Source organism: Ciconia boyciana, chromosome 5 (genome assembly GCF_034638445.1).
Source record: "Ciconia boyciana chromosome 5, ASM3463844v1, whole genome shotgun sequence".
NCBI lineage: Eukaryota > Metazoa > Chordata > Aves > Ciconiiformes > Ciconiidae > Ciconia > Ciconia boyciana.
The window spans coordinates 41841754-41867830 of NC_132938.1; the positions used below are offsets into that span (position 1 = coordinate 41841754).

The window sequence follows — 26077 nt, forward strand, 5'->3', positions numbered from 1 at the left end:
TTCCTTCTGTACATGTCTGTACAGCCTGTCAAAGAAATTTATTCCAATAAATATTTTAAGAGCCCAGGGACGGTGCTGAAATGGAAAACTTAGCTCCTTACATTGTTAGTCAAACCAACTTTTCCTAGAATTCACACAGCTGATCAACAGGGGAGGGTTTGGGGAGGTACAATTTCTGGTAAAGAAAGGAAGCATGGCAGTATGGTTCATGTGCCCAAGGCCTTAATCTCCCCCTACCCCACCCCCTGTAAAATTAACCACATAATTCGTAATCATTCATAACAGTTGGAATTGTCTTGACTTTTAAAAGACTTTTCTCATTAGACAACCCTTTAATCCTTGTAAGGCGTATTATTGATCTTAATATGCAGAAAATGCCATAGCTAGCAACTCAGAATGTCTGTGCCATTTTTGCTAAACAATGAGAATTGATGAGGTTTGGCAGGACATTAAAATATTTAACATTATAGCTTTGAGAAGGCTTTTATGTGTCTGTACTAATAGGAAAATCTTTTAACAGGAAAATTGTTTTTCTCTGCTCCACTAAAATCTCCAGTGAGGGCTGATTCTATTTGCATTAAACCTGATGGGAGGATTCATTATTGACTGCAAAGTCAATTCCAAGAGGAATTCCAGTTTGGAAAATAATGACTAGAAAAAAAATCTCAGCCTTTTAGTCACATGACTAGTGCCATTTAAATTAGCATTTCATTACACGCCCTGACACTTCAGAAAGCATCTGGGGCTGGGGCATTTGGCTTTGCCCAGAGAAGTTGCACGTTACCAGTCTGAGCACGGTGGAGACGCCAGCTCCTACACCATCATGTCATCTGAAGCACGTGAGACAGATCAGGTGCTGCTCCCAGGGGAGCCACAGGCCTGTATCACATCCTTCTACGAGTCTACTTATGAGACTTTTTTTTTTTTTTCAATTTTAACTGCCCAGATTTCTGTTCTTGCTATCCAAGCCTGACTTGCAGGGCTGAGCTTTGGTACCTTGGCTAATTCTCTGTCTTTACAGCATTGTGAGTAGGGTGCAGAGCTCGGGGGAAGTAGTACGAGAGGCAGCAGGGTGTTCAAAAACCAGACTGTCGCTACGTAGAGCATTACAAGACCTAAATAGGGAACTGTGACAGGGAAAGCATATCTGGTTCAGTTCCTTGACTCAGCAAGGAGTATTTGCCAGCTGGCGAATTTGTCATGTCCTGGTCCATTGTGAGCTACCCAAGGGCCATGGCAGAGCCCTGGCAAAATGGGGCCATCATCACCTTAGGGCTGCAAGAGCATCTCCAGGCACTCCTCCATCCCGTGAGCCTGAGCACTGCCTCGGGCTGGTGCACGCCAGTGCTGAGCCCTGCAATGCGTGTGTCCTCTGACCATGCATCTTTGCATTTAAGATGAAGGAGGAAAATTATTTAGGCTAAGTGGGCAGCCTAAAAGAAGGTTGTGATGAAAAGGAGATTGTAAAGTTCATGCCTATCTTTGTCTTTCAGTATTGAGCTCATGTGAGGGTACGCTGATCCTTTGGGCACCTGGAGCGCAAAGGTCCTTCTTGCCTGCATTTCTCTTAAAAGCTCTAAGGGCAGAGCTCAGGGGCCTGTTGAGGCCTCTTGGGCTTTTTGTAACATTAAACAAAGGCTGGCACACTTCATTTTAACTATGGAGCTCATCCCCAAGTTTTCTTGAGGTGGCCAATTTAATTATGAGCATCACGTTATTTGTGAATATCAGATTTGCTTTATCATTTGCAATCTTCCCTTTACCCCCAGAAGGACAGCACCTATTATAAATGCCAGCAGGAAAAGAACAAAATGTAAAATTGGTGTTCTGTAATCATATTTATTCCTGTACACAACAAGCTCAAACGCTGAGATCTTTTAATAGCTTTTTCCATATTGGACTCTTTGTTTGGATGTGGTTTTCCTGATGTATCCTAGTAACATGTTTAGTTAATTTATATTGTGTGTATGTGTAGACAGATATACACACATCCATATGTATGCACACACATAGTCCTCATTAAGTAAGTGTTAAACCTCCCACAGCAGAGTTGGGTTTGGAGGGCAATAGGGCTGCAAGCTAGAGGTCTGTTCCCTTTGCAGAGGGGTACCGCAGAGCCTGCTCCAAGGAGGCGCACACAGCCGCCAGCGGGGAGCTGGAGCCCCCGTGCCTCTGGTGTGAAGGTTGCTCTGGTGTGTGCACCCCAGGCAGGATTAAAACCCTTCTTTCTCGCTGGGAGCCAAGCGCCATGCTCACAAGCCCTCTGGAGGGGGTGGGTTCATCGCCCCCCATCCCTCACTTGCACGTGCAGAGTCTGGAGCACTTGGCCAGGCCCTTGGTAGCAGAGGGGTTGCTTGCACGTACATTGGCGGTGTGAGGACTTGATCCTTAAATTGTTAGAGTATCTATCTATCTCAGCTGTTGCAAGACAAAGTCCAAACCCAGAAACATTTGGCGGATGATGAAGAAAGGAGTGATTCCACATATTGCACAGTAAAACACAAATATAACCTACTTGTCTGGTGTTAGGAGAAGACTCTTGAAGGGCTCAATCCTGGCCACGTCTGTCTTTATTGAAACAAGCGAGAGCTGGCTCCAGGGCTACAATCCACACTCTTGGAAAAGCCACACACTCCTTATCCTCTTCTTTTTCCAGGCCCATAAGTGGATTGAAGGAGTCCTGCACTGTTATATTTACTCTATACAAAACTCCCTTTGAGGAGGATTCTGCAGACCTAAGGACTGAGGAGTCAGGACTGGGAGCTAAGGAAACGACATGAATAATTTCCTTCGTAGCTGGTTTAGAAAAAGCCAGCTGCTTTATACAGTCATGCCAAAACTAAGAGGAGATGGTCTGAGGTTAAGAAACACGTGGGATAATTTTCATACCAAATGTGAAAAATGAGAAATTGTTTTAACATATAGTAACCTGCCATAAAAATGTGATACGTATTCCCTTCCAGCTTTAAAAGGAGACTTTATAAACTCTACCGTCTTTGATTTGTTAAAGCAACTTCATATTTATTTTTTTAATTCATAAGTTTGTGAGAAAACATAATGAAACCCTTGATGTTTTTATGATCTCGATTAGTGCTTCATTGTATAAGTATTTGGTTATTGAAACATACACTAAATATTGCACTGTAAAATCTGTTGCGACTTATCCAATATCTTTTGGAATTAATAGGAAAAAAATGACAAGTTTGCAAAAATGGTGTTAGTTTTTATTTTATTTCATTTAATAAAAAACTCACTTGACTGCACTTTGCTTTATTTTCTCACTTATTTTGTATATATTTGAAGAAAAATGTCTGTTGCATATCATCTATCTAACACTAAAAACTGATGCTGTTATTAATAAGTTACTGAGAAAAATAAACCAGTTTGCACTTTGATTTCTATCACTCCTGGTGAGTGATTCTTCTGGAATAAACATAGCTCTAACGCATGTAAACAACACAGGAAATTAATAACAAAATTCTTTGGATTTATTTCAGATGCTGCATACTTTATGTAAATATATGTGGCTTTCAATTTCAATTATTTTCCAGTAAGTAATAAACTTTGTTTATTAACCTCCTCTTAAACTAAACATTTATTAGTTTATAAGTGTTATTTCAACTAAATCAAGTGGATGTTCTTGGTACATTAATGCAACAGATCTGTTCAACCAGAGAAGCAGGATGGCTTCTTCTGAATTGGGAAAACTCTGAGTTTCTACTTAAACTTCAAGGGAATGTGATGCAATATAATTTGTTGATTTTTAATGTGAAAAATTTTGATCATACCTTTTAAAAATTAATCTACCTTTCCCTCATAAGCTCAGTGGTAAAACATGGGAAAAATCCCATCAGTTGGATAAAGTTACATATATCTGCTCCATGAACCTTGGGTTAGTAGTTTTTCACAGAACTGGCTTGGTGGGTTTTTTTTACTACCAGCCGTGATAGTCAATATTTTCCTGGAGTGATGAGTGGGGTATCTTTTCTGGAAACAGAGTTCTTTTAAGTGTACAATTTTAAGAATATAAGGACAAAAATATTTTGCATTTTCTGTACCAACAGGAAAAAATACATGTTAAGAATCATTCTGTTCTCAAGATTGTCATGATATATGTTTGACTTCTAAAAAGTTATCAGCACTGGCCTCTGTGGGGACTTTGGACCCTTAGAAAACCCACTCCCATGTGTATGGGTGTGCAGCTCATGATGTGGAAAAATCCCTGCCACGACGTAAAGGTTTGGTGTGGGACACAACAGCACCTTCATTGCCTTTCCTTACCTGAGAAACTAGGAGCAAACCCCTGGGGGGTCAACCAGGGGGACTGTGGGAACCAGTGTCTTCTCAACCCAAACTTCTTGCATTGGGACTGGATTCGGAGAAGCCCGCTGTGCCACTGCTGCGCACCCCTGGCCCACACGGGCATTTGACCGATGTCGGCTCCTTTTCCACACAAGAGCCAGGAGGAGGCGGGTGGTGGCATGGCGTGGGCATCTTTGCCTTTCGGGGGTTGCTAGCACACACGACGGCTGCTGGCTCTGAGGCCCGTGGGAGAGATTTTGTTGCTCTGACCGTGTCAGATATCAGCACACAGCTTAGTATTTAACATGAGTGCTAGGCTTCTGGATTTTATCTCTTAATGAGGCACAGGCTATCCTTGGGGGACAGTGAATCATCACATTTCTTGAGCGCAAGCTTGCAACCAGCAGCACTTATTTTAGGGATTGCATTGGCCAGGAGTCTGCATGAGGCGACGTTAGCTCTGATTACAGGAGTCAAGCACTAAAATCTATTAACTCAGATATAATAGTTTTTGGTTTCTTTTGGTTTTATTTTGTTTGGTTCAATTGGATTTGCTTCAGACATGACTCATTGCCACTTCCTGCATCTCCACGCTGGTTCCTGCAGGACCCTCAGCCGCGGAGCATGGCTTGCACCCACTTCAAACACAATGCAAATTCTCACGTATATTTTTTCATACTGAGGCTTCATCTAAACTAAATGTGGCAGGCCAGAGGGTATGCAGTACACATCCTTGGTTCCCTTAGTAGACTGAAAAGAGAACTACAAAGAAAATAAAGGAAAAAAAAAAAGAAAGAGAGAGAAACCCCCCCCTCTGGATATATAAAGGAAGAAGTCAAATTCCAAAAGCTCACAGGAAGCCAAATTCTCCAGGCACAAGAAAAGTGACATTATCCAAATCAAACCTTAACACAGTATGGAAATGTGATGAAGAGTAGGGCTGGTATTTTCAGTAAGGCTATAGACATATATGTAAATACAATCAAATTGGGAACACATTCTAGGGATTAAAGAGATCTGCATAGCACTAGAAGAAAGAAGCAGCAGATGTAACTGCTAACAACAAAAGAAAGGGTTTCTGGCCAAAGTTCAAGATTTTCTTGCACCCAAGCCCATTGTTGCAAATGAATCTGGACACAGTAAATAATTTGTAGTGACTTGTAGATCCAACTTCTTTTTGTTGTTGTTCATGAACTAGCTACCATTTACCAACATGCTGACTTTTATAAATGAGTTCCTTCAGAGCCATTCAGCAAACACATAATGCAGATGTATTTCCATCTAGGCAGTGTCACTGCTCTATTAAACTGAGCTTCTATAGTGTCTAGTGAAATGGGCAATGACCGAAAAGCATTGATGACTGAAGATGACCAAAAAGTTCTGAGCCCTGATCAGCAGATTTCCAGCAGCAGAGAGGCATGAACTCCCATGAAGCTGATCTTCAAGCTTCAAAGAGGCCCCAGGCATCACATTTCATGTAAGCCTCTCTCAGTGAAGGAGGGGAGGTGTCAGATGGGGGAGACACCTTGGTGGAGCAATGGCCTGGGAAACAAGACCTGTCAGGATTAGTCCAATACTGATTTTAATTGGTGACTGTAGCCAGAGCTCTCTGGCCATCTTAGCAGTAGGTATTAAACAAGCCATTAAAATTGGGCTGCATAATTAGAAAACTTTGTCAGGTCAAGACAGACATTAAAACAATGATAAATAAGTCACTACACATAGTGGAGATCATCCTGAACACAAGAGAAGAGTGCTCAGCCAAAATTAACCTGGAAATAAGACCCACCTTGACAAGTGTCTTACTTTCACTGGTCACCTGGGAAATATCAACAATATTTTCAACATTTTTAATTTAATGTTCCTGTCTGTATGTTGTGAAGACCAGAAGCCTGATGGGTTAAGGAAGCACATAGAAATGTTGTATTCAGTGTCCACACATACTTCACAGGTCTCCACAGCAAATGCTGCAGTTTAACAACTTAAAACTAGTCAAAACTAGGAATGCCAATGCAGATGATAGTCATTTGTCTTAGTGCCTGCAACAAGGGCGCCCGTGTCTCATGTTATTCAGTGATCCTGAAGGACAGAAAGGGCTACCACATTGTCCCAGCAGGAGAGAGAGAAACAAATATCTTCTGTCCATCGTTATTTTGAAGGAACTGGCAGCAGCAGACTTTCTAGATCTGGGAGAAAAGGAGCTATGGGGTGGTGAGAAAGTGGAATTTCTCTGGTTCCCAAGACGGTTTTCCATGCTGATGCCATAGGCAAGCAAGGCCATGCGCAGCCTTGCGTGGGTCAAGCAAGGCGGTCGCTCTGGCAGCCTGGCCATGCGGTGCTGCCCCAGCACTATGAGAGCCCCGCCACTGGGACCTGGGGCTGCAAACCCACAGCTGCTGCCCCATGGCCCCAGGTAACTGCTCTGCTCTCCCTTGCTCACTTCAAGCCACTGTGTCATCTCAGACTGAGCCCAAACCACAAGCCCAAGCTCTCTTCTCCTTTACAATGGGGATGGCAGTAGATTAAACAGTGGAAAAGTAAGATTATTTGTTCTATTTATTACTCAGAATGAAAGTCCCACTTTGGCACACAATACTTTTATTTTTGTAAGATCCTGTTCTGTCAAACAAAAAAGGGGCAGATAAAGGAATCAATTTTATATATAGATTTGCACCGCCCTTTTAAAGTCTTAAAGTCTACATGTAAGTGTTTCTATTAATGATCCAGGATGCTAAACAATTTTTAATATCTTATTACAAAAGCTTTTCAGCTTGCTTTTTACAAAAGGAAAAGCTGGTTTAATATATAAAGCCTGAAAAATTGCCAACTATAAAAGAACATCACTCTTTCTTTTCTTCTTTTTAATTATTTGAAATGCTTCTGAATTCCCAACATAGCTATTGGGATCCAAGGTTATGATCTAAGAGAAAAGATATGTTCATTTAATTAAAGTAGCCTTTTACATTTTTTTAAAAAGTTACTTTTAAACTGTTCATATTGCCGTTTATGAGCTTTGGGAGGACAAGAGGCTCTGGGGATTGCTAATGACATACAGATAGCCATATGTTCCTCTCACCTCCACTGTTTTCCCTGGGACTGAGTCTTCATTGCTTGTGCCATGTGCAAAGTAATAATAATCTATGTCTCTTTTACGACGCTTTTCAATCTTTGATTGCAAAACACTTAATGTTTATGTTGCAGATGGGAAATGGAGGCACAGGAGATGGGTTGATTTGCCCCATGGGGTCACACTGCAGATTAGTGCCAAAGCTTGTCCCTGAGCAGTACCCTCCCAAGTGACCCATGCTGGGTGTAAAATGCTGTCATCTGAAACTGCTGACTGCTCTGCAGCCCATTGCTACTGCAGATGCAAAGAATGGAGAAACACATCCATTGATTTCAGTGATTTATACCTATTGAGAAGAAAGTCAGCCCCAGAGCATCGTCAGCATGGTTAAAAAAGAGCAATAAGAGATCATCATCCAATTGATATTTAATAAGAGGTCAGTTTGGCAGTTTCATCCCAGCTTCAAACAGACAAGTATCTTCAGGGCAATGCTCTGGTCACTCTTTGGGAACTGTATATTGCAGCCATAGCATACCAGCCAGCCACTCAGCCCCCCCAGCACCTAGTGCCCTTACCTGGAGTTCATTTTTTACCTACTACATTGTCAAAGTAAATGGAAAGCTGAATAAAAAAGCCAAGGCTACACAACAACATGAAGAAATTCATACAAAGGGATCTCTGGCTCTCACCATTCAAATAGTGAAACAGTTTGATTTTCTTCTCTTCCTCAAAAGTTAAACCATGCTGACCTCCCTCAGAGCCACAGATGTACTTACGAGGTCTAGCTCCGTGCCTAATTACCAGAATGCTGTCTATGATGGAGCCTATTTTTAAATAACTTCCCTTCCATCTTTGAAATCAAAGAGAGAGTATGTGATGTAAAGAACAGCCTAGGTCCAGATAAAGTTTTAAAACTATTAGAGAGGAAGTAAAGAGCAAGTAAAGGAAGAGAAGGATGGTCTAGCGGCCAAGATAAGACTCATAAATTCCCCAGGTTTAAGGGCAGAGGAGCCAGAATGTCAACCCCGCACATATCGTGGGCCACTAAATTTCACCCAGTCAGGCCTGCAATGAACTCAGACTGACTACAGCATAATTGGTATTGGCCCCTGCTTTATTTTGTCGTAGCCTTAGTGAAAGACTAACCAAATCCTCACTGCAATGAAAGAAAACTTTCAGGAATGGGGCTGGAAATACAGTGAAAGTAAACAAAAAAAGCTTTCTTTGGAACTGTCTGGGATGAGAAGCTTGCCAGGGTCAAAGCTGGAGGATCAAAGATTGTGTCTATAGTGTCTTGTTCACTAGAGGCTTGAGCCAGCCTCGCTGGTGACCCACACGGTGGTGTGACCACTGGAGCAAACATAGCTTCCCTACCAACGCAGGGAGACGGGCTCTCCTTGCCCATGCAGGCAGCATGGATGCAGCTAATGCAAACCTCACGTGCAGGGTGACTGAAGTGCAAGCTGTGGGCAGCGCACGCACAACCACAGGCACTGAGCTGCCTGTCCTCCTTGCACCTGAACTGCCCTACCACCCCCGGGAAGTGTCATTCCACCAAAGAGGCTGGCTTTGTAGCAGAATAACCCTTTTTTGTCTGTGGGGCACCCCAAATGTCACATCTTCAAATGGCAGGAGTTCCCTTTGTGTTTGCATGCCCTGGTAACATACAGTGCTGGGGAGAAAAAGCAAACCCAAGGCAGAAGCCTCCCTAAGCCCATCATTCCTCTCCTCGACTGGTACCATTGCAACAGTTTGCAGGAAAGAAGCAAGGAACATATCAGATGGAGATGAAACGGCAAGAGGAGACTGCAAAATAAGACACCTCTTGACCGTAAGCAGGTTTGCTTTCTCTTGACAGCCTCTCCTTCTATTCTAAACACACCACCTGGTGCAAGCCTGGCGTGCAGATGGCCCCGCCGTGGTGCGCACGGCGCGCAGCCCTCCGAATCTGGCAGGCAGCTGTTTCGGTTTCTTTTTGCCAGGCTGCCAGCGCAGGATTGTTTTTACTTTTCTTTCCCCTTTTCTGTTCCCTCTGTACTCAGCCTTACCCTCCATGATGTAAATTGGAAGAGCAGATGTATAATCTGGGAAATTTTCCACATCCATCTTTTAAAGAGGAAGGTGGATAAGCTAACTCAGCTCTTTAAGGCCCCAGTTCGGAAAAAGCACTTTAAGCACATGCTTAAGTCCTGTTGATTTAGGAAAGGCAAAAAAGGCTGGTGATTTCATAGGTCTTAAACACATGCTTATGTGTCCTTCCTGAAGGGCAATATGCACCTGAACAGTGGCCCAATTATGCCAGTGCAGAAGGCACAAAAACGAGTGTTCACTGTGTAAAATACACAAGCTGAGTAATGCCCCAGTTTAGCTCTTTACAATGATCACAGTTTCATTCATTTTCAAGGTCAAAGAAATGTGCTGACTCTAGAGCCTCGTTAGTATTGGGGTGCTCAAAATCAAAAGCAAATATTTAAATCCTGGTCGCCCCTGAGTCCTTCAAGCTTTTCCTCTGCCAATAAACCCCTGCAGCCCTTATGCCTCAATAAAAATATTGACAGCGTTACCTGAACAGGCACATTCAGACTTTAGGAAGGAGAAAATGAAAACACGTAAGGGTTCATCACGAAGGATGGTTTCCACCAGATGTTGAGATTGAATGTTTTCCTCAGCTGCTGCAATACCACAGAGAAATGTGGTACAGCATAGGCAATTTTGCTAGTGAGTCAACTGTACCTGGAAATGAGCAGCAAACCAGCATGAGCTGCTCCCTGGGAGGACCAAGCAAGCTACACACGATGCAATGGTTGTACCTCTCACACGTGGGTTTTTGCACTTCGTTTTCTCTCCCTCCCAGCACCCGCATACAGCCTTGCCCTCTCCTTGCCCTTAACCCCTCCCCAGCAAACCCTGTTGTTATTGCTCCTCTGCTGAGATGGAGAACATGGAAAAGGGGGGGGCCCCTTTGGGTCCCACTTCTCCAGAAGGCACCCCGAGGAGCTAGGCTGGCCTTTTGGTCCCTGGCTGTCTGTGGTCACGGCTTCTTGTCTCGTCATCAATGACTTTGGAGGCTGCCCTGCCTGGAAACACCTTCCAGTGCCCCAGTGTGAATGAATGGTGGGTAAACTGCCCCAAGCCAAGGAGCTGCCATTGTTGTTTCCACAGCCCTGTCACTGGCTGTCCCCTTTGGTCCCCGTATCTGATGCCACCTGGGCTCCGAGGCCCAGGCTCCCTGTGGCATGGTGTGAGCCCGGCACCTGCACCACCGAACAGGCAGAAGTCTCATCTGGGTATTGTTGACATGGTCTCCCAAAATGCCCAACAAGCAAAGCAAACAAGCGAAGCAGAGCTAGCTCCTGGGGCTAATGAGCAATCATCACTGCCATCTTTAGGGTCCTCTTTCCAGGGAAGAAGGCTTCCGGCCTTTACGACTGCCGTGCCACAGGTCGACGAGTGCAGAGATGCAACTAAAGAGATTTGGCTTTTGTCAGAAGCCTATTGGCTCATGATTTCTGCCAAGAGGTTGCTGTGAAGGTCTCCATTTGACTTTGGACTTGCTTTATACTGTCTTTCAGGAAGACCTGAGCAGAGCAGAGAGCTGGAGGGCCGAGGCTCACCTCCGCACTCTTGGTGCACTGAAGTTAGGTATCAACAGGCACAAGTCAAACCAAGGAAGGAAGAAGAAGCCGGGCTGGAGAAATTAATCAGGAGACAGTTACCTTGTCTTTTCCCTTAATTGTGGCTTGTGACAGATTAGCAGAGATCAGCTTTCATTGCAGCTGCCTATACTGTACTTGACCTATGCAGAAAGAAAGAATTTGGTCCCTGAGCCTGGAAGTCAGGCACCCGCGCCTAGCTCTGATTTCTCTTAAATAATTTTAATTAAACATGGGGAAAAAAAAGTGAACTGACAGTTATGAATAATGAAGTGAAAATGGGCTATGAATACAATAAGAACTAATTAAACAGTGAGAGTAAGACCATGTTGATTTATTTCTGCCTTTTTTTTTTGTCAGACTTTTAAATGAAATACATGTGCATTAGGCCTGAGGAGGGATTTAAATCTGCTGCACACACTTTCCTTCAGAGCACAACGCATGACAGATGTTAGTCACATCACTTAATGCACTACTGCACTGGGCATCAGACACTAGTGAACAGTGCAGGGTAGGAACCCATATGGGAGGGCATAGAAAATGATGCTGGAGAAGTAGGATTTACCTTCCGTTATGGATGTGTTTGCACAAGTGTACGCTGAACCTGTGGCACAGCGAGTACCGTAAAGCCAAATCATTCCCAAATGCTAAGATGCTTCAGCCTGTTCTAATAAAAGTATCTGTATTTCCCTAGCATGTTACTACTGAAGATGTGCAAATAACAGCAATATATTGCACCACAACGAAAATGAAATCACCGGCAAGGGACCATCCCACAGACCACCTGCAGATTATATATCATTTCTTTTCAGAAAAACCGGTGCAGAGGGGAAAGGGGATTATTTTATTCCACAGAAACTGATGGCAGCAAGCTGTAAATGATACAGGCAATATTCATTCCTCGCTCCCAAAGAGAGGACCAAGGGCCAGCTACAGAAAATTAGAAGGCTTTACTGAAGACTTTCCTGGATGAATTCCTCCACAGGCTCCTTACTGCTGGTTTCAAGGCAAAGGACAGCAGGAGCACTGAAAAAGGTGACCCATACAGTAGCTGACCAAGTAGCCTTTGCCTCCGCTTGCCCAGCACTGTGAATCCCGTCCTTTCATTAGTACTCATAGACTCCCACCCACATGGAAACGGGTGGCTGAGCATCCCCAAAATATTATTGAGAACTGGCTGCCTGCCTCTGAGTTCGAGACTGACTCCAGGCTTCCCGCTTTCTGCAAAACATCCCTCTAATTCACTTGCCCCGCATTCACTTCTTGTCTGCACTGTCTTTGATTTTATCATCTCCAGCAGAAAACCTCACTGAGCTGGAAGGTCTGTTAACACCCAAACAAACCATATTTTTCCAATTGTCTTACGGAGCGGATTGTGTGATGTGGTTGCTGTGGAGACTGTCAGAGCCACAGCAGTATATCTGAGAACGGATCACTTCATACATTCCTTGCTTCTTACACATTTCCCTAAACAAGCGCCAGGGAGAGAGGAGGCAGAGGTAGGTGGATCTTTGACCTGAGCCACCACAGCAAGAGCAGAGGGCTACACCTTGGGTTTGGGAAGCCCTTCTGAGCCTCTGCCCCAGTCTCCTTCCCCTACCCTTTGCTTAGAGCGACTCGTGTCCACATACAAACCTTTGAAGGCCCTTTGGTAACCTGCTTTCAGAGCCACAAACCAGTTTGGCCCATCTACACAAAAAATGTGGTTTTCCTCAAAATGGAAGGGCTGTATTTTCACGGAGCTCACTTGCACACAGAAAGTCTCATTTATGAATCTACTACATGCAGTGAAAATGTGCCCTTTTTGTGAATAAAGCCCCAACTGTCTACTTACAGTGCTAACACACTGACATCATTCTGCAAACATTTTCACGTAATACAGTCTCTGACAAGCTTTGTTTCCACTCGGGTCAAATTACTTGGAAAAATCACACTTTTCCCATTAAAGAATCATTTTCTCTTTAAGCAGTTTCCAAGGTACTCCACCCCACCAACTTCCAGTTGGAGCTGGCTCACTTTGCTTGGCTGGGTCCGATGGCCAGAACACAGGCGGTCCTCCGTCCCGGGGCAGGTGGGAGCCGGGCAGATGCGCTCAGTACAAATATTAACCAAGACTACAATCGCTTAAGTACTTTCAGCTCTGATCACAGTCTGCAGCCAGCAGAGGTTAGAAAGCTCTGCACCTCGATGAACAAGTAATTTGTGGTGATTAACAAAGCAACACTTTTACTCCCTACATTTATTCAGAGATTTAAATTCAGGTGAGCCTTGCACAGGGGTCATTTGAATAAGTAAAAGCATCCTAAGCTACCGAATGAGGTCCAGATTTGCTGATACACTCTGGATGCTTTGTAGTTTCTAACAGCACAAACCCAGCTCACAGAGGCCAGTTTGTGATGCAAGTAAACTGAGAGAAACAACTTTGCCTACAGAAAAAGCTGTCACAACCCTAAGTGGACTAGCAGCAGAGATTTGATAAGTGCTTTGAAGATGAAGAATGAAGTAATTGCTAACTGTTGTCATGTTAATTATCCTTAGACATATTTTCAGAAAGGATGAAACCTCTCTTTTGTGGCTGTGGGTTGGACTGCAGATTAGGCTGCAAAATGGAGCTACAAGAACAAATCAGCTTATTTCTATATACGCCTACTTGACAGTAGCTGGAAGTTCATAGTGGGAAATTAAGGCTCAATTTTAATTTTCACCAAGTCTGTGCAAATTTCGAGAAGGAAACTAAAACAAAAACACACTCCCCAGAAAAGCCCTATGACTAAGAAATCAGTCCTTGTACATTATCTTCTCCACAGGAAAAAAACTTGTATTGAAGAATTTTGGCTTGATTTTTTTTAGTAGGGGTAATGACCTTAGTGTCGCTTCCTCTATGAAATTTGTACTCTGACACCTTTGTACTTGATTCACTTCCTGAATTACTGAATGACGCTGAAGTGTTTTGTAAGTGAAAAGGCAAAGTTCAAGCACTATCCACATGCAAACTTGTGGCTTTCAAAAAAGCTATAAATGTTGACTCTTCAGTCTCACTAAGATGTATTTTGCTCCTAGAAATAATTTGCTTCTATTAGCTGTTATATAATCTGAAAGGTTGTTCTTTTTTTTAAACTCCAAAAAATAATACATAATATTTTCATAGTGTTTTTTGCCAGCTTAAAAAAAATTATTTATGTTTATCATTTTTATAGAAAGCAGGCAATTTTATTATCCCCATTCTACAGATGGGGAAAATGCAGCAGAGATAGAGTGAGGTGGTCACGCACTGGACTGATGGCGAGGCAGCGAGAGCACCTATGGCTTCAGAGGCTCAGTACAGTGCTTCAACATAAACTGAGAAAAGCTGTTATGCCCAACATTTTTATAGGCTTGATGACAACGTGAAAGGAGTTGAGATCCCTCATAAAGTCATTTCTTTAGCTCATGCATCCTACAAAATGTGGAAGAAATGTCAGCTCAATATGGATTTCTTCAAACAAGAAAAATAGCACCGCAGTAATACTGTATGTGATTCAATCAAATGATTTGGGTTTTTTTGCTTTGTCTCCATTCTTTTCTGCATGTTATTTGTGTTTGCATCCCTACTAGTACATTGATCATCTAAATATCCTCCTGGGGAATAGGTATGCACTTTCTCTTTTTCCTTTCATGATATCAGTGTTTAGAAGTGCGAATATTCACGTGCTCCTCTGCCTAATAAATTATTATTCTAAGGTAGTTTCATTAACTACTATAGTAAAACTTATTTCATTTCACTAAAAAAATTGCCTATAAAGATGGTTGCAATGGTTGCTGCATAAACACATAACATAGACATTTTGTGTCCTGCTTGGCTTAAAGAAAACCAGAAGTCACACAGAAGGGCTGAACGACATTGATACTGCATAGAAGCACAGGAGGAAGCACCAGAACCATTCTTCATTTATTTGTAATGAAAAATCAAGATATTGTTTTAAATTATTGGGGTTACATAGAGGCACGCGGGTGGGAAGAGGAGGAGAAAGGGAAGTGAGAGAGAAGAAGGGAGGAAGGTGGGAAGGGAGGAAAGAGGGAAGGAGGAAGGAAGGAAAAGGGAGGGAGGAAGGGAAGGAGGGAATAGTTAAAAGTTAGCCCCTAAGACTGATCAAAGGACTGGCTTTCTAGGCACCGCAGCAGAGATCTAAAGAGGCCTGAGGAATGTGCATTTGCTGCAGAGTTAAATGGCTTCCAGAACTGACCCTTGCCCAGCAGTTCCAAGCATGGGCAGAGCAGGTGTGCAACTCCCTGCACATGCCTATGGAAGTGGGCCCTAAGAAGTCTATGTTTGAAATGAAAAGGCTAGGGAAAAGTACCTTTGGGCTATCTAGCCGTCTTGCTGTTGATGGGCATTCAGTCTTGCGTTTCCAGTCTATATCCAGCCTTGCACTGAATAATCACATTGCCTTACAGACAATCACAGGTATTCACGCAGAGCTTTGCTAGCACACATTGGAAAAAGTCTTCAGCTAAGGCGGTCCCGTTCAGTCTGAGCAACTGTTTCAGGCTTAAATTCCCCCAGAACTCCATGCCCCTCATGTTATAATAAGTTATAATAAGCATTTATGTTCAGCACAGCGAGCCAGGAAAAAAAAAATACATAGATATACAGTAATCAATTAAGGGTCCTTCTAAACCTCTTAGGGTGCAAATCCGTGTGATCCATTTTGTATGGCTACTCTTGGGTGAAATTAATCACTGCTTAAAAGTGATTATTTCTTTCCAATTACTCTAAAAGGACTCTAAAAGAGTAAGTCAGATTTAGAAATTTACTTTATAGATGTCTATAGCTGAATCACAGTCTTAACATAGGTACCAAAAGTTGTGCTGGTAATACCCTTTCTTGACTAAGCTGAGGAGATGTTAGTGTCTTGAAGGTTCTGGCTCCTTAAGCTTCCCCTAAGCATGCTTATCATCCACTGACAGTGGTGAGTTCGGCTCAGAAACTGCCAGGAGTGGTCATAGCAGCTTGCTTTTTCCTAACGTCCCCATCAGAGCACTTGGTGTGGAACTGGGCGATGTAGTGCCTGGTCCGCCTGCAGCCTGAGAGGGTCGACCCTCTTACAAGGATACCCAAAACACCAGGCTAGTGGGACATTCCCACCCAACTCTCAGCTGAAACTCGGCTGTTCTGCAGTTAGGGACACAAAACTTCCCCAAATTGACAGGAGTGTGCTGGCATCAGTAGTCTGGTGACAACCCAGGGGAAACGGAGTCGTCCCTCTTTCTCAATCAGGTGCCTATCTAGTGTAAAATGAATCCATATACACCGTCACAGGGGGAAAGGGTAAGTTCCCAGTCTTCCTCAGCCCACAGCTGGACTGCAAAATTAAGCTTAAATTTGCTTTTTCTCCCCTCTCCTCCCTGATGGGTTTGACATGCCTGGCTGCCCCACCTCGCTCTGGCTTGAGCTGCTTGCTCACAGGCAGGATGGGCATTTGGGCACACATCAGCAGCACTGGCTGGGAGGGCTCTCTCCTCCCTGCCTGCCCGAGCCCCAGCGCAAGCCGAGCCCCACAGCAGGGTGAGCACCAGCGTCTAAAGCAGGAGGCCTAGCCTGGGCTGGTATCTAAGCAAAAAGCAAACAAGCAAAAATAATCCCTGTGGGGTGTATTTTCATGTGCTGCCGAGGTGCCAGACACCTCTGCAGGCTTTGAACTCTGGAGAGGCAGCGCAGCTCCAACAGCCACAACCTGCCCTTCGGCTGGCCAGGGTTGGCAGCAGTCCTGCGGGGCCACGCTTGCCAGTCCCAGTGCAAGTACCCCATCGACCCCCAGAGACATTTGGTCAGCTCAGTACCCTGGTAACTTTTGCTTTCAGAGCCAGCAGCATCTTCCGGTGGTGGCATGTACAGCACCCTTTCTACTCTCACCCGACACACACATATGGGTGCTTTTCCGTATCATACCCTTTCTTATCTGCTGTCCTGTGTGCTAGGTATCAAAAACCTGCTCCTGGTCCTGAGCAAAATCTCCTGGCAATGCTCGTGGGCAGGCTGGTGCACTCATGCCATGGGCGTTTTCTCTCCTACTTCGCTGCAGGGCATGCCAGAGCTGCCTCGGGGTGTCTCAGGCTCAGGTGGTCCACTTCCAGTGGTCATACACCCCAAATTCACTCAGTTCAGTCAGTCCCAGATCGTGCCGTGCTTGGGAATCTGAGCCTTGCCTGAGTTTGCCCTCAGTAGACACCAGATCTTCCCTGGCAGGTAAAGGCATCTCCTCACCTCTCTACTACAACCCTTCTGCTGTTTTAAAAGGAAACAGAAACCCTTTCTCAATAGAGCCCCAAAAAGGTGTGCAACATGATGTGGTCCCACATGAGCAGGATTTCCTGCCTGACATCTGAACATTGCTCAAGAATTATTTAGCCTAATTTTCCTTCTAGCATGTAATGTGAAGTTTTCCAGTTGTTAGTACTTACAAGTAAGTATCATGATTAATTTGACAAATAACTCCAGACTTGAATACCTCTGCTGGAATCTTTATTTAAAGACTACATCATTCTGGACTAGTTGTTGTGCAAAGCAAAGGAGAAACAACCTCTTTGGTAACAGATAGAAGGGAGTTCTTAGTTCTCATTAAGGAAAGAAATAGATTTCTTCTACCCCTGTGGTCTCAAATTCAGTTATATACATGGATGAAATTTTGTCCCCACAGAAATCAGTGGGAATTCCAGTTGCCAACGTCAAAGCACTGAGAATTAATCCAAGGTGAAAATTGTGTTTTCCAGGGGGAATTCTAAATTATCAGTGGTGTAGAGAAAGCCTGAGATTTCTCTTTGAATAGAGAATTTCCTGAAGAGAATTCTCTTAATTTTCATTTAACTATGTATATCAATGGTGAATACGAGACCAGCAGTCTGGTCCCATGATTCTGAATAAATTACTATCCACTGGATCATAAATCAAGTGTTTGCATAATTTGGCTATTTACAAATCAAGCCTCAGTCCAGAAACTGCTTTTTCCCAATGCAGTCATTGTAGTTAAGCGAATACTTGGAAAACACACAAGATTTCATCTATTTATCAGTTTCTTTTAAAACAGCTGTTCGTATCTGTAGTAAAAAGGAAGATGCAAAATGTTCTTGAAATGTATCCAAGATATGAAAATTATCATAGTAACAGTGGGAACAACATAAAACCTCATGGAGGGGATCCAACTTCCTTTTCTTTGGCTCTCAGGACACAGATGCCAATGAAACAGAGCCTCCTAGGAGGACATTTTGATAGCGCAAGGCAGGAGCACCTTTTCCTGGCCAAGGGACGGCTGCAGATGGAGCAGCCAGCACATCTGGTGGTTCATGCCCAGCTCTGTCCCCACGTCCAAACGCAATCCTGTGAGTTGGTCTCCATTTCTGGAAGGGCACAAGTAACATGTGCTGGCTCCCTCAAGTGCTGGTTTAATGGAGGGATTTGCTGCCAGGAAAGAGTCCGTGCTCAGAGACTTATGCTCCTACTACTCGTACTCCTGAGGCAGGTTGGGCCAGTGCTTACTCCAAAGCCAGTGCCGACCTGAGCTTGCCCAAGTGTACCTGTCAGGGGACAGGGGGTTGCTCTGGACATTTTCCATCTTTCCTTACATACAGCGCAGGAGTTTCACCCTGCTCAGATAAAATGGCTAAGGGCCAGAGTCTGCCCGAAGTTACGGCAGGACAACCCCCCGCGCTGTGCAGCAGGCAGCTCGTCCCCGTGTCGTGGGGAAGTCTGGCTTGAAGGTCCGAGCCTGATGCTGCTCCAGCTGAACACTGCGTGCTGGCTTCTCCACCCGCTCCACTCCACTCCACTCCACTCCACTCCACTCCACTCCACCCACTCCACTCCACTCCACTCCAGGCTGAGGTGAGTGGGTGTGCAACCCTAGCCAGAGTGTTGGAGTACGCAGCGTTTCCACCCATGTAAATGGCAGTGCAAGGACCAAACCAAAGAGTCAGCTCACTTGGAAGCCGTGCCTCCAACCTCATTCCAAACAGATATGTAGAACCATAATATTGTACTTAGAAATAGATTTTAGTTTTTGCAGTCATTTTTAGATGCAATAAACTAATGAGAGGCATGAACGCTGGAATTGGCCACTATTCGCATTTCCAAGATAAACATCTTAAAATACATTACCATCAAAATAAAGCAGACAAAGTTACTAGTAAGGTTTCCAAGAGTAGGTGGCTTGTTTTGAAGTTCCATTAATGTTTTTCATTTTGTTTTGGTGCCAGCCTGTGAAGCAAAAATATTCCAAGAGATAACATAAAGGTACATACTCAAAGGAAGAATAAACCCATTATTCATCTATTGCAAAGCATTTGGCCACAATGAAGTAAGAGGGATGGAGAATGGAAAGTTGTTGACGTGTCCGGAAGATGGAGATTATTTTGTGGAATGTAGCGCAAAGTTTAGCGCTATCTATAAAAAAAAGAGAAAAGATTGCTGGGTTGTGGGAGAAGGAAGCCAGCTACCCAGAAGAGAGAGGAAGCCCCACAGCCACAGCAATGTCATCCTGGGTTAACCCATCCGGGTTAACCAGTGTGCAAGCATGCACTTGGGCAGGAGACACAAGATATTTACTTCTCACACCTGCAAAACTCTTTCCTTCTCCTCTGTAACAACCATAACATCCACAGTAAAAACCCAGCACCTGCAACTATAAGATACTAGAGGAAGAGAATATTCTTAATTTTTTTGTTCTGTTCACCAGCAGGTAATCATCACGTACAACTCCCACAGCAGCCTAGGAAGTGACCCACACCTCGCACTAACATCAGCGATCCCTGCCAATCTAACTCAGGAGAAAAAAGAGCTGCAAAGCTAAGGCTCAAAACAAAACACATAAGCAGGTTACAGGAGTCCTATTGAGAAGCATTCAGTATCACAAGGCTCTTGGGAAAAGAGCAACTGCCAATACGTGAATAATACTGCTACTATTTGCAATTCTTACATCTCAGCTATTTTTTTTTATTTTAAGAATAAAGAATTAATCTACTTAAGCAGGAATTTAAATCCAGGATTGCTGGATTATTGACCTCCATTTTTATAAGCTTTCACAGAAATAAAGGGAAAGGAATGTCTGGGTTCTTGGAGTCTAACGAGGGCAAAAACATAGAAAAGGGAAAGTTCAAATTTTGTTGAATGACTATATCTTGTTTGTCTTAATTTTTTATAATTATATAAATTTAGTAAATTACATATATGTATGATTTGTCTATAGCTAAGTCAACATATTTTATAGCAACATTTAAGAAAGGAGTTATGTTATATTCATTAAACTTCTTTCTTACATACAATTTGTTGATTGTTATTAAAGGCCGTGTTCAATAATTATGTCAGTCCTGCATGAATGTTTCCCTGCAAAACACACTCCACTTTTCTGGCTCACACGTATGGTACTCAAGACACAATAAACTAACAAATGAGCTAACGAAATTTGTCCAAATCTGATCTTGCTGTGCCTGTTTTAGATACCTCTAATCTCCAACAGCAGCTCCAGCAGAATGGCATTACAGCTGAAGTTCTGTAGGTGAGCACGTACTCTCAGTCTCTGCTGGGGAAGCACACGTCCAGTCCCTGCAGAGGTGTTGGCTGGCTCTCGCTGCCTGCTGGGAACAGCCAGATTGCCGAAGGAATCCCTCCACCCACAGATCCTGCAGGGAGGACCTGGGGGAAAACAAAAGGAGGGTTCAGGAAGGAGTGGGAAGTTCTGACCTTTACACTGAGATGAGTATGTGCAAACTTTTCTGATGATAACTAGTCTCAAGCTTTGGCCAGCTATAACAAAGTCCCTCTTGGATGAAGGCCTGTGCTTTCAGGGAAGCGAAGAGTGTTCCAGTGCAGATACCTCGCCTCCCATGGTGTGTACTGCACCACTGATCCCAACACAGCAGCTCTCCAAAGACTTTCCTTCCCCAAAATGTTCAAGAAGACCATTTTCGGCTGTGCCCTGACAGTGATCAAGCACATACATCTAAAACCACTGAGCATCAGGTGTTAAAAAGAGCCTTAATTTTTAAAATAATTATTGGTTAACTTTAACACAGCGTTGATAAACAAAATTATTATGTTAATGCAACATTTGACCGCTATCCAACTCATTAGGTCATAACTCATCCCCTGTGTCTCAGGACCTTGCGGTGGCAGCTGTGTAATCAAGCTCCAGTCCCTCAAGTTTTCTATGGCTTTGGGGCTGCAGTGCTGGAGCCTGGAGCTGGCATCATAGGTATCAGCTGATGTTTTCCTGCTGAAGCCTTACTGCGTGAGTCATCTTACCACTCTGGGAAGCAGGTCTAAAAGGATTGTTTCACAGGCACAGAGGAAAGGACTGCAGTAGGAGAAGGGACAGCGGGACTTTCAGAGGTTGTTCTTCTGGAGCTGGGAAGGTGCATGAAAGGGTCCAAAACTGGCACTTAAGAGTTAGAGTAACTCCTCTGCCCTCCAATGCCCTGGATGGATCAGCATTTGTTTGTCCAGCGTGCCTACCAAATGGGCGTCTGAATTAGTTAACGGAAGAATCGCAATAGTAATACTGATGTTAAAATGATCAGTGAAAGTTCGTTTCCAAGAGTGTTTTTTGAGGTGGATCAGTTTCTGACTTCCAATGCATTGTGATATAAATCCCAATACCTAGCTGAGTTATTGCTGATTTACACCAGTGTAACAGAGAAGAATTCAGTCTGGATATAGCCTGACGAGCAGTAATCACAACCTTCTGCTCCCAAACCACAGGCCTCTTACCACTCGAGCTAAAGGAAAATTTTCATTCATTTTGTTTAATGTAGGGTTCTTGTTCAGGACTAATTTAGACCATGCAAAGCTGAGAAGCTTCTAACCTAATCTTTCGAACACACCTGGGGGAGGACTTTCAGAGGGGAGTCATTTAGTTTATCTCTAGTTACCATAATTTCATAGAAATTTTGTTTCCTCTCACATATGGTTGTATAGAAAATGAAGAATTGCAAAAATGGGGTTATGGAGGTATTTGTCCTAGAAAAACAAAACCCACAGCATTGCAAGTTTCCTGCTTGAATAGCAGTGGCAGGGGTTTTTTTTATGATGCTTAGTTTATATCTGCCATGCATTTGAGTTTTCGCAAGCAGAGAATTATATTTCAAACCTGAACAGCAAATTTCTGTCCAGTAATTGGCAACTTTCAGTAAACCTGAATCTGAATTTCAGGCTCATTAAAAAAAGCTGAACTCAGGTGGGGTTTTGCCTGGTTTTATGTTTTGTCATAAAATCGTTGCACACCTTTACTCAGAAGTACCTGGTGAACCAGCCATTAGAGGGTCAGGCTTTTTCTAGTGGTCAAGGAAGTAAGGTTCTGCTCAGCAGGGATTACAACTGCATGGTTTTCTTTCCTTCTTAAAAATACTTGATCTTAAAAAATTTAAGACTACCAATATTTATTGTCAAAAATACAGCTTTTTTCCTAGTCCTAACACCTGAGGATATGGCCTTTTCTAAGCTGATACTTGGCCTACAGGTTTTCTCCATCACTGTCTAGATCACACATCCAGCTGATAGGCAGGCTTTGAGTGCCTGCCTCCACTGACCTGCGCCTGGCATCTCTGGGTGGGCATGGCAGTGTCTCTGCAGCAATTACTGCATTTTCCAAATTCTCTCAAGGTCAGGATCTTGCTATTTCCCTCTGGTGCCCTCAGATTCTTCCTAATGAAAATTGCTAGAAATCTGAACGTTAGAACATTATCACCCTCCTGAGCCATGAATATTTGATTTTTCTCACTTCTGCACAAGAATTAACATATTCATTGTGCTGGTTTGCATTCAAAATATTTTTTTTTCTTTGAAAGGCCAAAGAGGGAGATTTTTCAAAATATTTTAGGGTGTTAAGATAGAATATTTCAAAATATTTTCAAATTTTTCAAAATATTTTAGGGTGTCATTCAGATCGGTGAAAGGTGTTGAAATCAAAGCCAAGTATTTGATGAGCTTTGGAATCACAGCCAAAAGCATGTCCCTCTTCAGTGCCAGCAAGACAGTCTTTCTCATTCACATTAGCAAGTTAGAGCAGCAAAATCTGGCTTTGCATTTCAAACACACCAAGAGGTATTCAGACCATACCACTGAAGAAACACAGCCATCTATGAAGAGTAAGGCTGCATGCTGCACCTTATATGTGCCTTTATAAGGTCCTGCGTAAGGGAGATAAAAAAAAGACATTTTAAGTCTTCTTATCCCTGCTAACGTGCATTAGCACTGCTACAAAAGTGGAACGTATCTTTGGCAAAGGGAATAACACTGACATTTGCCTTCTAAGACTGAAGGAGAGAAATCACTAGCTTTTCTCCCAATAATTTTCTTTATGAATGGTTACCCAAGACCAAGCTCTCTCGCAGGGTTGACTTTTGCAGCACTTTCGAGGCTATGATATAGCTATACCTCATCCATACCACAGGCCAGTCCATAGTGTGGACTGTTCTATGGCTCCTGGGCTGCAGGGGGAGGCGAAGATACCAGGACACAAAGGTGGGGGAGCAGCAGGGCTGTACATGGTCCCCATTTCATTCCATGCACTAAGGTCCATGCCATGCTCCTTGGGTGTGCAATCAGACCCCTTGCCCTTGCATGTTTACCCTTTGGTGTCTGAAGCAGTTCTAAAACATCCCACATAAGTGTCCCACCCTCAAACCAAATTCACTATTTTAAGTTGCTCTCCTTACACTTATCCCTCTCCTTGTTGGGGCGGGGGCAAGTGGCTTCCAAACACTTGTTAATCGTGACTTGGTGTTTGGACACAAAACCACTGTGGCTGACTCCTGTTTATGTGATATAAATATCCACAGTTTGCAATAGTGTCGGATAGAAACCTCCCATGGTTCTGTAGGACCTACTTAAAACACTTTTATTTCTTCCTCCTCTTTTTATCACAAATACTATAAAATGCAGTTAAAAGACTGAAATAACAAATTCACACTACTTGTTTTTTTATTCCTAGAATTCAGCAAATTTAATTCTGAACAAGGGCATCATTTGGTTACCAAGTTATCTGGGTGTCATTACTGCCGATGCTATAAACGTGGCATCCCAGAAACAGAAACCTTAGTCCTTTTGAGGTTTAAAGGTGGTTTCTGGGACTTATTTGTTGACTAGTTCCTCAGCCTGTGGTACATGACTTTTACTCATGAAGATGAAGATGTCATCCATGGATTATCTGCACTGTTGGCCTAGTAATAAGTTTGTTTAAAAATGTTATGTTCTGTATCAGTCATAAAGATTTAATCAGATTTTTTAAAAAAAGTGTTGAAAAAAATATGTTATTCTGTGGTTGTCCAACTAAAAAGCACAAGATTTAACAACAGCAGATGAATCTACCAAGGCACTTGTTATATCTTCTGTTATTTATATCAGTGTTTACTTCCCTCCCTATTGACTTAAGCAAAAGCCTCTTCTACTCTCCAAAGCACAATGTGTGCCTCAAAAAAACTCAAACCTGTTACTGCAACAGAGAAGTAGAAGTTACAAAAACAGTATAGACCAGGTTCGTGATTTGTACCACAGTAATGGGAATGATGAACAGGACCAAGAAGTCCCATATAAAAGTGGGGGTTAAATTAGGTGGCCCAGGTGATCTCTCTGGCATACTGCCCACCACCTCACAAATATGCAACCCAGTTGCCATAGTGCATGCCTTGTGTACCCAGTCTTAGTACCTGGGCCTTCTTATTTTTCCGCATTGAGGGCTGAGGTTGTGTAAGACAAGAAGGCAACACTGTCCAACAAGTTCTTCACTCAGATCATTGATAATACTACTTTCTGCTTTAACTCTCTGAGCGGTAGCATACTAGCCCAGTTTATTTAAAGCAGAAGATTCAAGGTGCTCCGGTTTTTGCACCTTAGTCTGAGCTCCCTTACACTGCCATCTTGGGTACAGCAGCTGAATGGCTCCACAACCGCCTCACAGGTAGCACCAAGTTGCCACCTCAGAAGGCAAGGAGCAAAAAGGGAAATCCTACTGATGAAATTTCAATTTCATCAGCTATTACCAGCACTGATCCTGGATAAGAAGTAAATCCATGCTTCACAGCCCTTCATAACAAGGTAACAGAAATTTCATGATCTCCTGAAAGCAACTCATTCTCCATGTTGTGCCTGCCCAGAGCACATGAAAATTTTGTGACAGTGATGGATGAAAGAATTGAATCATCATGAACAAATGATGCTACACCTACCTTCTAAAGTCCCTATGGCTCCTAAAACTTCTGACGTGCTAAAGTTCCATCATTTTCTAGAGGATTAAGGCAAACTTACTCTCAATTTAGTTTTTAATTTCTCTCTTTTATACCATTTACCAAAGAAAAATATTTGAAACTTACGGGTCTGATATTAGTTTTTGGCCCAGGTTTGTTTGGCCATTGTTCTTGATTTCCATGTCAGACTGCAGAAATCTGGTTTGAGGGGAAGGAAAGAAAAGAGGAGACAAAGCACGGCAGAAAGTCTGACAGGCATAAATTTTGCTTTCCAGCATGTCTGTGCTTGCAATCAGCAGCCTAAAAAGTTCTGCTATGATCATCAAGAGATGATGCCTATCAATCAGTCTTTAAACATTGCCCGTTAGGTTCTCTTGTTGAGGATGTAACTGAATCTACAATTCCCTGAAGGCTATTTTTATTCCATTTTGCAGCCAAAGGAGAAATAAGGGAAGTTCTTTTGCTTTCCAATACATTAAGTGCTGTGGATCAAAGGGATTAGTATCATGGCCTAAAAAGTTATTTTTTTAGAGCTATAATAGAATCTATACTGCTTTTTTTTTCATGGAATTGTTTAAGACATAAATCAAGTCACATAGTATTGATTGTAGAATATATTTGCAGATGTCACCCCTCAGTATAAAGAGACTTGATTTCTAAGTGTTTTATTTTCTGGTGCTGTAGGATTTCATATATTCAATAGGGCGTATGCAAAATGCATTATATTATTCTCTGAGTTTAGATTTTTTCCAGACGACAGGCGTTACTTTTATGATGCCCTGAATGGAATGACAGAGTAAATTGCCCTGATTTATACTCCATTACAACCAGTGATACTGCTGTC

General features: G+C 43.1%; 1 long non-coding RNA gene across 1 annotated transcript in view; it reads left to right on the plus strand.

Annotated features, from left to right (window-relative positions):
- The window catches only part of LOC140651661 (uncharacterized), a 30206-nt gene extending 18857 nt beyond the window's left edge, over nucleotides 1-11349 (plus strand). Inside the window, exons 2-3 of the long non-coding RNA XR_012042470.1 lie at nucleotides 3498-3550; nucleotides 10942-11349. This is a non-coding gene — a long non-coding RNA (uncharacterized lncRNA). The remainder of the gene's footprint in view (nucleotides 1-3497; nucleotides 3551-10941) is intronic.
- Nucleotides 11350-26077: the final 14728 nt, after the last annotated feature.